At 41.2% G+C, this 15,315-nt stretch overlaps 1 pseudogene; it reads left to right on the top strand.

Annotated features, from left to right (window-relative positions):
- The first annotated feature begins 7,180 nt into the window (after positions 1-7,180).
- Positions 7,181-7,369, top strand: LOC101703826 (small EDRK-rich factor 1 pseudogene; annotated as a pseudogene).
- Positions 7,370-15,315: the final 7,946 nt, after the last annotated feature.

The raw sequence follows: 15,315 nt of genomic DNA, 5'->3' as shown, positions 1-15,315 counted from the left end.
TATCTAGGAATCTGTCCATTTCTTCTGTGTTGTCCATCTTATTGGCATATAGGTTCTGGAAGTAGGTATTGATGATCCTCTGGATTTCTGCTGGGTCTGTTGTCATTTCACCCTTTTCATTCCTAATTGCATGGATTTGGGCCTTTTCTTTCCTTTTTCTGACAAGCTTGGCTAAAGGTTTGTCAATTTTTTTGATTCTTTCAAAGAACCAACTCTTGGCTTCATTGATTTTTTGTATCATTCTCTTAGCCTCCATTGCATTGATTTCACCTCTGATCTTTTTAATTTCCTCCCTTGTATGAGCTTTGGGGTTGTCCTGCTCTTCTTTTTCTAGAAGCTTGAGTTGCAGCATCAGTTTGTTTAATTGGGCTCATTCTGTTTTCCTAATATGCATATTCACTGCTATGAATTTCCCTCGTAAGACTGCTTTCATTGTGTCCCATAGATTCTGGTATGTTGTATTGTCATTGTCATTTAATTGAAGGAACTGTCTGATTTCTTCTTTAATTTCCTCTGTGACCCATTGGTTATTCAGAAGTGTGTTGTTCAATTTCCACGTGCTTATGAAATATTTTGAGTTTCTTTTGCTATGGATCTCCAATTTCATGGCACTATGGTCTGATAATATACAGGGGATAACTTCAATTCCTTTGCACTTACTTAAACATGTTCTATGTGTGAGTATGTGGTCTATTTTGGAGAATGACCCATGTGCCATTGAGAAGAATGTGTATTCTGATTTTGTGGGGTGGAAGACTCTGTAAACATCTGTTAAGTTCATTTGTTCAAGAGTTCGATTGAGTTCTAGTATTTCATTACTTATTTTTTGTCTAGTTGATCTATCTATTTGTTACAATGTGGTATTGAGGTCCCCCACTACAATTGTATTAGTGCATATATGACTTTTCATGTCCATTAGTATTTGTTTTATATAGTTGGGTGCACTAGTGTTTGGTACATAGACATTTATGATTGTCATCTCTTCCTCATGAATTCTTCCCTTTACAAGGATGTAGTGTCCTTCTTCGTCTCTGTTAATCAGTGTTGATTTGAAATCTACTTGATCTGCAAAGAGGATAGCTACTCCTGTTTTTTTTGGGTTCCTGTCACATGCAGTATTGTTTTCCACCCTTTAACTTTCAGTCTATGAGTTTCTTTTTGAATTAAGTGTTTCTTGTATGCAGCACATTGTTGGATTTTGCTTCTTGACCCATTCTGCCAGTCTATTTCTTTTGACTGGTGAATTGAGACCATTAACATTGATGGTTATAACTGAAACGTATTGACTTGTCATTGCCATGACTTTTTCTTTTTGTTGGATTTTCCCCCTCTACATTTAATTTCTTGTCATGCCAGGTGGGTTCATTCTGCTTTGCTTCCTGGGGTTGTGATCCTCAATGTATCTCCCTGGGATATTATGTAAAATTCTTTGGAGTGCTGGTTTGGTATTCATGAATTTCCTAAGGTGCTCTTTGTCGTGAAAGTATCTTATTTCTCCATCCATTTTGAAAGATAATTTTTCAGGGTACATCAATCTGGGTTGGAGGCTGTTTTCTTTTAGGGCTTGGAATATGTCACTCCAAGCTCTTCTTGCCTTGATGGTTTGTGTTGAGAAGTCTGCTGTGATTCTGATGGGCTTTCCTTTGTATGTGATTTGTTTCTTTTCTCTGACTGCTTGGAGAACTTTGTTCTTCTGTTATGTTTCTGGAATCTTAACAATTATATGCCTATGTGTAGATTTTTTTGATCAAGGCTATTTGGAGTCCTATATGCCTCACTTACCTGTATGTCAAGCTTTTTTCCCCTGCTTGGGAAGTTTTCTGCCCTTATTTCTGTGAAGAGAGTTTTTATGTCATCTGCTCTCTCTCCTGTTTCTTCATTGAACCCAATCAGTCTTATGTTATTCTTTTTTGCATCATCTAGCAGCTGCTGGATTGATTTCTCATGTTTCCTTATAATTTTGAAGCAATTTTTCTTTTCCTGGTCACTAATTGCAATCTTATCTTTTATATCTGAAATTCTGTCCTCACATTGGCTCATTCTGCTGTGTAGACTTTCAATGGAGTTTTTCATCTCCTGGAAATCTATTTGCATCTGTTTTATGGATTCCATTTGTTTCTTATGTTGGGATTCCATCATGTTCCTGAGCTCCTCTCTAGATTTATTAATCATGTCTTGCACTAGGGGCACAATTTCTCCTGTTATCTGAGAAATTATTTGTGATTTCATTTTTTCCAGATCCCCTTTTGTTGCCAGTTCAGTGGGTCCAGGTGGTTGAGTATCAGAGTGTTCCATCTCATTTCCCTTAGGGGTTGCTGTAGGTGATCTGGAAGTCTGGTTTTGAGACTTATTTACATGTTTTCTCATTTCGACTGGGGCAGGGGGCTGTTAGTGCCTGCACAGATTACCTCCTCTGAGGTGTGTGAGGTGGTACAGGGGCTGGTAGCAGCAGTAGGGATGGTGACCCAAAAGCCCTTTCCTGTGGGCTGGGAGCAGCTGGAGGGATGGTGGCTGGGAAACCCCTTCCTCTGGACCAGGAGCAGTGGGACGGTGGCTCAGAAGACCCTCCCTCTGGGCCGGGAACAGTGGGACTCAGTACCTTGGTCTGGTGGTCTGGTATCCTCTGCGTCTTCGTAATGTGGAATCAGGTGGCAGCCTGTCTGCAGCGGGGTGATTTGGTGTCTTCTGTGTGACTCAGGACATCGGTAGGGCATGCATAGACCTGCCTGTCTGCAGCGGGCCTGTCTTGGCTTTTGTGATATGATCTTGTTAACTGCAATCACTGTTCTGTGCAACAGCAACTGGATCTTATTACTCCTTCCTGGCTTTGTATCCACTAAATGATGTCTCCCTAGCTCCACCTCTTCCCTACACTCCCTGTCCTGTGGTGACCTCTCTACTTCTATAGACACAGGTATTTTAGATTCCACATGTGAACGCAAGCATAGTGTATCTATTTTTCCATGCCTGACTTATTGCATTTAACATTATGATCTCCAGGCCGATCCATGTTGTTACAAATTTAATTCTTTTTCATTACCAAGTCATATTCCATTGTGTATCTGTACCACATTAAAAAATCCATTCATCCTTTGATGGCTTCTTCAGCCTGCATTCTCCTTTGCTCTGAGCTGCTATTTCCTAAAGCAGGTTCATTCTTTTTTCTGTTTTCTTCATCCTGCCTTGATGTACACATAGGAAGCATGGAATGGCACCTAGCATTAAGTTCCATATTGTTTACTAATTTCTGACTGGTTATCAACTCCCTCAACTCCCTTATTCCCTGTCATGAAATGTATTTAGATATTTCTGAGGCTTAAAACCTACTTCTTAGCTTCTTCTGATCTTTCAGACTACGGAGAGAAACATTGTTCACTTGGTATCTGATACAGGGTCTTGTCCAGTCTCTGCTCTTTGTGTCTCTGCTCCAAGTCTCTCTTGTGTCTCTCCTTTATAATACTGGACTGGAGACTAACAAGTCTTGGTCCTACCCTGCCAGGGGCTCTGTTAGGCCAGATTGTGCCTGTAGAGGGCACTGGAAGGTGATAGTGTTTGCAGCCCTTAGGCCTGGACTCCCTGTACCCCACACTGCTCTGTGGCCACAGAGACCTGCCAGGGTGGCATAAAGTCATTAATTAGGTAAGTGAAAGGTTAAAAGGACAACACCAAGTGCTGCAGAGGCAGGGACTGCAGGGACATCCATGCTTGATGGGGGTAAGGAACAAATGTAGAAGTTGGAGTCATGAAAGCAGAAAGGTAGAAAAGCAGTCCCTTGAGCTGGAACTCAGAATGGAGGGTGCCAGCCTGGCAGATCTCTGTGGCTGCAGATCAGTGTCACTTCTTTATATTAAATTGTCTCTGTTCATGTAACTGGTGTAGGCTTTGTCTACCAAGGGACACTGCACAGACACCTTGGTTTACCAGGCTCAGGCCCTGTCTACACATGGAACCTGCAGGATCCATGAGAATCTTTGTCCCAGGTCACAGCAGCCCTCCTGTAGGGAAGCAGGCTGCTGTGTATGGGTCACAATATCCATGCCACATTTCTGTGGCTCCTTCTAAGATGACTCCATCTTTGGTGAGCTCTGGTGTCTTACTCCCGTTAACTTCCTGGATCCATTTGGAAGTTTTCAGAGTGAGTTTCATGGCTGCAACTAAGTCTCCAGGGAATCCAGGCCTCACTAGTTGTTCTAGGCCATAGCTTTGTGGGAATCAAATATTTTTGGTATTGACTAACTCACATCATCCCTAAAGAACTCTGAGTTTTGAAGAACATGGGTGTCTATGGAGTTGGTAATCCAAACAGTGAGTGTTTTAGAGTCCTCTACTTGCTGAGTGCACATAAGGTCATGTCTTTTTCAGGATACAACCATAGAAATCTGAAAAGGAAGGGCTTCAAGTAAAGTGGAAGTCTATTTTTCATGCTGTTGGACATCTGGAATGAGAGTCCTCGTGTGGGGGGGCCTCTGAGTGGTGACACCTGTACCCCGACTCCTCTTTCTGCTCTGTTGTTCTCAGTTTATGACTTTTGTTCTCATCAGTGCTGCTCCATTTCCAGGCTCCTGTTTATGTCCAGGGCAGGAAGCAGAAGGAAACAACTATGAGTTGAGGCAGGCTATGGACAGAAAACAGCTCAGATATGCTCAGCGGTCTTTCTCTTGTGTCTAATTGGCAAAAAGTATGGCACATGAGCTCTCAGCTGTAGAGGAGCCTGGGATGGAATTGCCTAGCCAGCACAATGCTGCCTGTCCCACTCCCATGATGCTGGGAGCAAGACAGGAGAGGGTAATGGACATTGGTTGAGCAACATGTGGGTCTGGGCCCCTGGGATGTGTTGGCCCCAACATTTCATCCACCCTCATTTTACTTCCACTTGCCGAGCAATCTCTCTCCACAGAGGCCTTAGAACTCTGGAGGGAATGCCAGGAGCCCCTAAGGCTGTTACTGGACTACCTTGGCCTTAAATCTTTATCCTTGGATTGCAGCTTTTTTGTACTCAAGGAGAAAATGGGCTTTGAGGCCACTCATAGTTTGATCTTTTTTTTTTTTTTTTTTTTTAATGAGAGAATGTGGGCATTTTCCCCACTTGTTTTTTGAACTTTATTTTTATTTCATTTTTTTTTTTTGCTTAAATTCTTTTATTGGTACATTTTAGGTATACAATACATTTACATTTATCATTGGGTGCTTGTACCTGTACATGATGTATCTGTACATGATGGTTCTTATTTTTTCCCCATTACCTGTGCACCCTTCACCCCCTTCACCCTTCCCTATTTACATAGACTTTGTTTCCATTTTTTAATTTTCTCATAAATTTTCTTTCCCTTCTTTCCTTTCCCCTTCCCCTCCTACTTTCCCTACACCTTTGGACCTTTACTTCCTATTTTAAATTATCAGTTATTTGTTTTAATTGTTTTAATCCTTATTTACACTTTCAGTTTCTCACACTAGAGAAATTGTTTGGTATTTACACATGTGTGTCCTATTTATTTCACTTAAGAGTATGGCCTCAATATGCAACCATTTAGCTATAAATGTCTCTAGTTTGATATTATTCTGAAGTTTTTCATAGTGTCCCCAGTGGGACTACTTTGCAATGCACACTCTCTCACCATTGCCTCCTACTTGGATCCTTGACTCTCATGATGGCTTCTCCCCTATGGTCCTCCTGTGCTTCCCCCACACACCTTGTTGGCTTCTTCTTCTTAGAATTTTCTTTCAAAGTGGCCTAAGGATCAGTCTGGAGAAGCAGGCTCTTTGATAGAGGGCAGTAGATGGCAAGGGAAACGGACTGAATCCATAACAAATTTAGGGAGAGGCAAAGCTGGGGCTCTGATGGGTTAATAGTTGCAAATTCATTGTGCTTGTTTTGCCCAGGCAGCCACAGTGAGGTGACAACATGGGAGTCACTAAAGAGGCCAAACAGACTGCTTCTGAGGTGACAACTGCATGGCGAAGACTGCAGTCAAGGGGCTTGGGGATGGACTTCACAAAGGCCTTTGTGAGCCCCTTTGGTGCAGGCTTTGGGCTGCCAGCTTCACTGTGGTGTGGCTTCTCCATGAAGTCAGTTGTAGGGATGAGCTAGAACAAAGATTTCTCATGGTTTTTTCCAGGATCACCTGCTATTTGTTCACTCTTTCCTTTTTTCCTACCCTTTGGGGGAAATTCCTTAACCCTTGGCCTGTCTTTTCCCAGGCATCCTGCTTTATGCTTTGGGCATTTGCCAACAGAGGCCTGGTGGATACTTCTAGGTATCTGTAAGACCTTAATGAGATCTGTAAACATGCACTTCCAGCAGCATCACTATAGGAAACTTCTTGCTTAAGTAAAACCTAAACAGCCTTTAATTATATATCACCTCTCAAGGACCATTTAAGAACCAAACTGGTATTTACAAATGGATTTGAAATTTTCTCAGTGAAGGGAATTAATTCTATCTGTTACTTCTCAGAGCAAACAGAGGAGAAGAAGGCTGATTATTTGTTCAGTGATACATCATTGGAGCCTCTGGCCCAAATCAGGCAGCCTTAGGATTTTATCTGGTTGGAAACACAAACTGTAGAGTGTGTTTCATTGGAGGGAAAAAGAATTGCTTCAGAGAGGGTTGTTGTTCTTCTTGAGTAAAAATTACCTGGTTCAAAGGATCAAGGAGGTAGGTAGTAAGATTGTCAGGGTGCCCAAGAGAGACGTGATAAGTAGGATATGGAGCCCGGGGGGGGGGGGGGGAGAAAGAGGTGGGGAGGGAGGGAGGGAGGGAGAGAGAGAGAGAGAGAATTTTGCCTTATTTCCACCTTTTTGTTTCACTTTGGCCCCAGCTGGTTGGATAGCACCCAATGACATGGAAGGCAGATCTGCAAGGGTCTCACCAACTCACAGGCTAACCTCCTCCAGAAATGCCCTCATGGACATACCCGGGCAGCCCAGTCATTCTAATCCAATGCCACACCACTTGGTTTCTCTTTCGGCAGAAGAGAGACCAGCTCACTGCCTAATGAGGCACTGAGAATAATTAATGCAATGATTGAGAATAAATAATACTTTACTGACTAACTGGATATTCCTTAATTCAGTTGACACTCAAAATCAAGAGATTGATGGGTGGCGGCGGCCGCTGGGTGTGCGAGGGAACCGTTGCTTGTCTGAGTCGCTCTCCTCTAGGCTCAGCTGGGTGTTCGGCATGGCCCGTGGTAATCAAAGAGAACTTACCCGACAGAAGAATATGAAGAAAATGCAAGAAATTAGCAAGGGAAAAAGAAAAGAGGATAGCTTGACTACTTCTCAAAGAAAGTAGAGGGACTCTGAGATCATTCAACAAAAGCAGAAGGCAGCTAATGAGAAGAAGTCTATGCAAACAGGAGAAAAATGATGACCAGCTCTGGGAAACGTGGGTGCTACTGCCAACTGGTACATCATAAACTCCAAGATCAGGATTCCTTAGAATGAACAAGCATTACGTGTGTTATAACTCATCCTCAAAACTGTTTACCTCAAACTTTGTTTTTCAGCCTTAGTGTGATGTTTTAGAACCATTCTTCAAAGAATAAAACATCATGCATGTAAAAAAAAATCAACCATCACAATGAGATATTTTACCTTTTTCTTCTTATACTTAGTCTTTAAAATAGGGTGCTGGGGTGGGGGATTTAGCTCAGTGGTTTTGCCGCCTGCTGCGCAAGCACAAGGACCTGAGTTCGATTCCCAGTACAAAAAAAAAAAGGGTGCTTTGCCATCACAGTGCTTCTCAATTCAGACTAGCCACATTTTGAGCATGCTCCTACCCTACTAAACCTCACTATGGGAAACTTCTTCACTGCTGTAGAGATTGGCATCTCCCAGACTCCCACATACTGCTGGGGTCCTGTTAGTTTCTGTGATCACTAATTTTATGTGTCTTCTTGATTGAATTACAGAGTTCCTAGATATTTAGTCAAACATTTCTGGAGGTGTCTATGAAGATGTTTTTAAGGGCAATTGTCATTTTCAAGGTGATAGACTCAAAACTTGCACAAGCGTCCCCAATCTGCTGCAGGCCAGAATAGACAAAAGGCTGAGTAGGAAGGAATTCTCTCTTTGTCTCACTGTCTGTGAGCTGGAACATGAGTTTTTCTGCATCAGACATGGACTTGGACTAGAATTTATGCCATCAGCTTACTTCACTCTCAGGATTTTGGACTTAGACTGGAGTTATCTCACTGAGCCTCCCGGATCTCTGGCTTGCAGACTCTTGAGACTTCTTAGGCATCTTTGAGCCAATTCCACATATATGTCTGTGTGTCTGGAGGACCAAAATTAATACCATTTCCCATAGACTGAGCTTATGGAACTGTGACCTCGACCAAACCTGTCTGTGAAGATACTGGATGGGAGATTCCATCTCCATATATACAAGTACAGCAGGGGCAGCATTCTGAGCTACTTGGGGTCAGGATCCAGAGAAAAAGTAGTAGGTAATTATGGAATGTGATCCAAGGAACGAGGTGGCTATCAAGGAGTAGAAGAAAGGAATCAGAAACCCCAGTCATGCCAGAAACGAGCTTGAAAAATGATAGGAAGCTGTGCCTGGCTTGTGGAAGTTGAGAGACTTAACTGGCTTGTAGGAGAACTTTGTAGTTTGTTAAGCTGAGTTGGCCTGAGGGTGTTAGGAGGTTATTACCTTCCAGAGTACTTTTGTTGCAGGGGTACTTCCTTCGACATTTAGCTCCTGACGGATCCTGTATGCCTCTTGCCTTCAGCCACCCCTTGCCCTCTAGTGGTCCTCACAAGAAGTACATAAGATTTCAAAAGTCAGCTCCTGGGCTATAATATATTTTGCCCGCAGTGGCAGTGATGTCCAGACTCCCAGAAGAATCTTCATATTTCATCTTCTGTTTATCTTCTCAGCCACCCTTATCCATTTTCTTGATCCTTGTGATACACATGACATTTTATGCTCTTTACACCAGTATACTTTCTCTTTCACATCTGTGTCTCTGCATTAGCTGTCTCCTCGCCTGGAAGTCACCACATTTCCCATTTTTCCACTTGATCCTTCTATTTCACTTCTAAGAAAAAGCTTTGACATCACCTCTTCTGAGACACTTCCCTGCTATTCTCTCTTATCTTCATTCCAAGCTAAGTTAGATGGTGGTATCTTACATTCTCAAAAGCGTGTCCAGCATCTCTGTCATAGCACTTATTTTACTGCATTTTAATGACTTATTTACATGTTTGCTCCATGTCAGGCCACAAGGGGCTTAAAGGCATTCCTACATTCTCAGGAAACAGTGCTAGGTTGGGCTTGGGTTGGCTTCAGAGAGGTTTAGGCAGTGATCAATCCATGGTCTAAACAGCTTCTCTAAAGACTATCAGCAAGGACTAGGGCCCAAATCAAGTCTGTCTATGCTGATCTTCCTGGTTCAAACTGACTCCCTGATTGCCTCATGGTTAAATCACCTTAGGCTGGGACCTACCACCTTGGGGAAAGCAATTTGCCAGTGTGTGTGCAGGGAAACGCAGTGCACCCAAAGATGTTCATTGCAGCCTGGCCTCTGATAGAAAAGCAGAAGAAATAATTAAATTACAATGAATAAGTAAATTATAGGATGTCAGTGAGCTGGAGTTGAAGCAGTCTTAAAAACCATGATTATGAAGTCAGTGGAATGACCTGAAAGAGGAAAGACTCAGCGATTTTTTGCACTCCAAAGATAAACTCCAACTTTATTTAACATCCTTCCTCTACTTTGTCATTCATTAATTCAACAGATATTTATTGAATACTCACAGCGTACATGGATCTGTTCCTTAGCAAGAGGTCCAGATTTTAGAAAAAAGTTTAGGAGAAATGCAAAAAGGCCTATATCATTCATCACATGACATTTAATTTAGAGATATCTTCATGCACTATTTCTCCCCTTAAAAAGTCTCACTTAAATGCTCCGGAAACTTTCTCTTTCCTTGCTAGGCTAAACTCATTCTGTTAATTAGCTTTTTGCTATTGTGACAAAATACCAAGATAATCAACTTGAAAGGAGGAAAGGTTTATTTTGACTTACTTTTTTCTGAGTTTCAGTCCATAGTGCTTGGCTCTGTTGATCTGGGCCTGTGGTGTCACAGTGTATCATGGCAGGAGTATACCACAGAGGCCAGGTTGCCTCATGGTGGCTGAAAATCAAAGAGAGAAAGAGAAGAAGGGGCTGGTTTCCAATATCCCCTTGAAGCCATGCCCCAAATGACTCAATTTCCTCCCATTAAGCAGCATTTCTGAAAGGTCCCACCACCTCCTTCTAGCACCATGGACTGGGGACAAGTCTTCCACACATGGGCCTTTGGGATACATTCAAGATCCAAGCTACAGCATTTACCACACTCCTCATCCATCTTCCCCATCTCCTCATATCCCTTCTGTCCTAAATGAGCAAGTTGAGCGATTTACCTGCCATTCTCCAAGTTTCTCCAACCTTGCATCTTTATGCCTATCACTCCTCTTAGCAAACAGAGGGGGGAATTTTAGTTGTTTGTCTTAGGAGATAGTGGTGGGTTTATGTATAACAAATAACATTTTCTTGCCACAGTGAAGGCTGTCACAGATGTGTCCCCGGGGAAAGACACATACCTGGAGGTGTTGCTAAGCTTGGATGCTGGTCTGCTGTAGACTCAGTGTGGTGCTGTGGACACAGTGACACTTAGGAGACCATGCTGCTGCCCATTTGGGGCAGGAGAAGCATTTCTCATGAGTTTTCAGGAGGGCCTGAAGCTGAGTTATTGGTGCTTTTGATTTGACTGTTCTCTCACTGCCAGCTGAGAGGAAGTTGCTGGAAGGAAAGAGAGAGAGAAAGAAGTCACTTGGCCTAGTTCTAGGTATGGCCTAATGCTATTTAAATAATTCATATATTTAAAATAACAAAATAAATATTTTATGGGTCTTTAAATTTCAGCAACAAGCTGCACTCTTGAAACCCACAGATTAAAAGCTAGACTTTAGTCAGAAATATGGTGCATAGTAAAATGCTGCTATTAGTGGATGCACATAATTTAGATCCAACGAATTTCACACTCAGGGGCCTTAGAAATCAAGCAGAAAGGCCTGGCTGGGCTCTGAGGGGATAACAAGAAGGAGGGGGCCTCTCCCCTTCTCTCCTGAGGCTTCTGTGTTCCCTGCACAATGATCTCTTGATTGAAACAGGGTGGGGCTCTTGTTCCTGCACATCATTGTCTCTGTGAGGGAAAATCACAGCCGGTGCTTGACCATTTTGGATACATTGGAAAAATCTCCTTAATAAAGTTTGGTGGGAAGATAGGTAGTTATAAAGCAGAACAATAAGGTTGGTGGGAGTTGCATAATTTCTCTGTTTTTCTCTACCTCCCCAGAGGATTTCAGAGATGATGAAAAGCACTGGCAGCAATGTGACTAGAATATTTCCACCCAAGAGTTGCTTATTCTCATTCTGTCTGTTTAAAAATATAATGCTTATTGATTCTTCTGTACAATTATGGAAGTAATGTGTGACCATTATATAAAATTTGGAAAATATGAGAAAGTGTAGAGGGAAAGAAAAAGCATCCATAATTGATCACACAATAATAACCACTGTCATTATTTTTCAGGAGACAGATAAGGCCTAATTTTTATGCTTGAGTCTTTTTCTCTTCCCTTTGTTCTCTGATTAGCTCTCCTCTGGTTCCTTTGTTCCCCAGGTTAAGAAAGTTCTGAAGGAGGGTGCTCTCTTCTGCCACTTGCATACTTCCTTCATCTGTGCTGCTGTCTTTCTTTGGCATTAATTACAAAGATTTCTCTTCCTTTATCAAAGACGAGCTAAAATGTTTCCAACTTTAGCTTTCTATGCAATGATCCTGGGGGACTGGGTTTAGATTGAGGTAGTTGCTTCTCACCCTTGGCACGGACACTGTAGGTCACACTTTTCTGTATTATAGGGAGCTTTCCTTTGGGCTGCAAGATGTTTAGCAGCACCTCCTCCCTCCACTGAGTAGTAGTGACAGCAAAAACACCCCTTATGTCCCTCAATTAGGAGGGAGTCAAACTGCCCCTATTTGAGAACCATAGTCTTAAATACTTAAAACTTAGGAACACTTGAGTTTTTAGGCTATTATTTGGACATATTTTAGTACATAAAATGTCAAGCAGATAACCATTTTTCCAGCCATGATGGCACATGCCTATGATCCCAGCACTTGAGAATCTGAGGCAGGAGGATCACAAGTTTAAGACTAGCCTGGACTATGTAGTGAAATCATGTCTCAAAAAAAAAAAATCCTCAACAACAAGAAAGATGAACAAAAAAGAAGATGAACATTTTGCCTGGATTTCTGAAAGCACAAATACCAATAACTTGTGTTCTTGTCTTTTTTGATGAGATGTGTTCTGAAGACATGAGAGATCTGAATTTGGAAACTTTATCAGTAGAAGTAGAGCAACACTCTAGGTATTTTAATCAAAAAGGGAATTAATATAGGGAAGTAGCAGCTCATAGGACCTTGGTCAAGCTGGGCAGGAGAGTGAAGGTCAAAGAGGATGCTACTGGCTTCCTGGAAATCTGGAAAGTAGGACTCATAGAGAAGCTTTCTGGAAGACCATAAGGCTGCGGACATCCCAGAGGGTTCGCCGCTGTTGGTCTAAACAGCTTGTAGCAGCAACATGAGTCATTATTAGGCAGTAACTGGAAGGTGCTGGGGTGACCACATATTGCCATCTGCTGATAGCTGTGAGCCTGTCTGTAGCTGCTGGGGACTAAATACTGCCTGCTTCTTCTCTTCTACCTTCCAGATTTCATGAGAGTAACATGCAGTAGCCAGATATAATAAAAGATCTGCTGGTAAGGGCAGCTTGGAAAATGTCATTTCCAAGCTTCTACCCTGGCAGCACTGTGAATTTGAGTCCAGAAGTGAGACGGAGACAATTGAGAAGATATTGTGATGTAGCGAGGGGTCATTTATTAGAGTGTTCTTTAATAGCTTTAGACTTGAAAAGGGGCCTTCTCGGTGATGCTGTAATGACAAAATAACCTTAATATTCTTTGAGCTAACTGATTTCCAAGTTTTAGAGACTAAGAGACTAAGGATGCACGATGTGTGTCGGGGTGGAGACGCTGCTCAGCATCTCACAGTCCACGGGGAAGCTCTGCATAACAAAGAGACATCTGTCTTAGAGACTGTAGAGAGAAGGCTGCATGATGCCTGGGATGAAGTTTCCTGTTGCCTAACCTGCCAAACAAACCTCCTTTACACAAAAATATCTAGGAAATTAGGATGGTACTACATGTATGACTTTATGTACTATTCATTTGTTTGATTTTATCTCATGAGGTTCTCCCTTAGTATCTTTTATTTCCAATATTCAAGTATTAATTTTATCTTGAAAAATAAGCTTAATAAACTTCAAAATGTATTGTTGCTAGTAAAAAAAATTCCAAAAGCATTTGCTGCCTATCTTTCAAAACATCGTTTGAAGGCTTTACATTATTTAGTGATGTGGATTTAACATTTGTGCATAAATCTGCATCTCTGTCTTTAGTTACTTCCTCAGGATAGGTTTCTAGAATTGGGTTACTCATCCAAAACTGAGAATTAATTGGTTTACCAAATACGCGTGTTGATTAACTACCACCAGGGGGAGATGAGACTTCCCATTCTCTGCCACTTTGTGAACACTGAGATCAAACTGCTTATTTTAAAGCAAAGCAAAACAAAACAAAACAAAGCAACTTTTTTTAATAGGTCATTGTTATTTTGTCACTGTATATTTTTGCATTTCTTTGACCTTACTAATGAGGTTGAATTGTGTGATTTTATTTAAATCCTGCATATATCTTTAAAAGTTGTATAGGTAATAGAAGTTTAAAGTACAAAATTAAAAATAAAATGGCATATGGTGAAAAACAAGACTGTTCTCTTCTTCTGCTCTAGCCAGTTACCTCTCACAGTTAAAAATAGTTACCTATTTTTAGTATATATTCCAGAGAAGTGGCACATATATGTAATGTAAAAAATAGATAAATGTTCATATCAGATTTATACACACATAAATTTAAAATTTTTAGAAAGAATATTATGCATGCCATTATGATACTTTTAAAAATCAAAATTTAAATTACAGAACTTTCCATATATTAGCACAAAGGGATATTCACCTTTTTATGCATGTGCTATGATCTATTTAACCAGTCCATGATTGAAGGTTAGTTTTAGTTATTTTTGGTTGTTACCAACTATGCTATCATCAGTAACTTTGTATGCATGGATTTTAAAACAGTACATGAATGTTTCCAGAATAAATTCCTAGAACTGGAAATGCTCAAGTATAGGCACTGTTATAAAGTGAGGGTATTGGATATTGTGTCCAGCAATGGGAAAGAGGACTGATACTGCTGCTATAATTTGAATTGGAATGACCACAAAGGGTCATGTGTTAAGACTTGGTCCCCAGTGTGGCTCTGTTGAAACATGGTAGAACCTTTAAGGGGTGAGCCCTGGTGAAAGGTCTTTGGTCACTGAGGGCATGCTTTTACAGGGAATTATGGGTACCTGGCCTCTTTCTCTCTTTGTACTTCCCAGCCATGACATTAGCAGTTTTACTCCACCATGATGTGCTGTCACAGATACAAGTTTGGGGGCCAAATAATCATAGACTAAGACTCCTCAAAATGTGAGCCAAAATTATTCTTTTCTCTTAATAAGGTCATTTATCTCAGATATTTGTTATAGTAATGGAAAACTGACTAACATAATAGGTTATATATATATTTAAAAGTTTATTAGATATTTACATACTTATATTTATTTTAATTGTGGAGTCATTGGTGTTTGTTATTGGAAGGAAACAAGTACCCACTTCTTCCTTGAGCTGTACAGGGATGGTAGCCTAATAATTCATTCTTATAACAATGGTTAGAATGGTTATTTTTTTGTGTCAATGTTGACAGGGCCATGGGATGCCCAGATTAAATATTACTTCTGAGTATGTCTGTGAGAGCGTTTCTGAATGAGACAGGCATTGAAGCTGTGGGCTCGGTTATGTAGGTTGTCTTCACCAATGTGTTGAGTATTATCCAATCTATTAAGGTCTTGAATAGAACAAAAAGCAGAGAAAAGAGGAATTCACCCCTGTGAGCCTCACTGTTAAGCCTGGACATTTCATCCCATCTTTCTGCCTTTCAGATTAGTATTTATACATCAGCTACCCTGGTTCTCGGGACTTTGAACTTAGATCAAATTACAGCACTGGATTTCTTTGGGTCTCCAGTTGGCTTCAGTGGTAGGATTTCTTAGCCCCTGTAATTCTATGAGCCAGTTCTTCATAAAAGATGTCTTTATATATAC

This window comes from Heterocephalus glaber, unplaced genomic scaffold (genome assembly GCF_053883595.1).
Source record: "Heterocephalus glaber isolate CG9 unplaced genomic scaffold, H.glaber_assembly_v1.0 deba00001755, whole genome shotgun sequence".
Taxonomy (NCBI): Eukaryota; Metazoa; Chordata; class Mammalia; order Rodentia; family Bathyergidae; genus Heterocephalus; species Heterocephalus glaber.
Note: the sequence above shows the minus strand (reverse complement) of the source record. Positions and strands in the feature narration are given on the sequence as shown.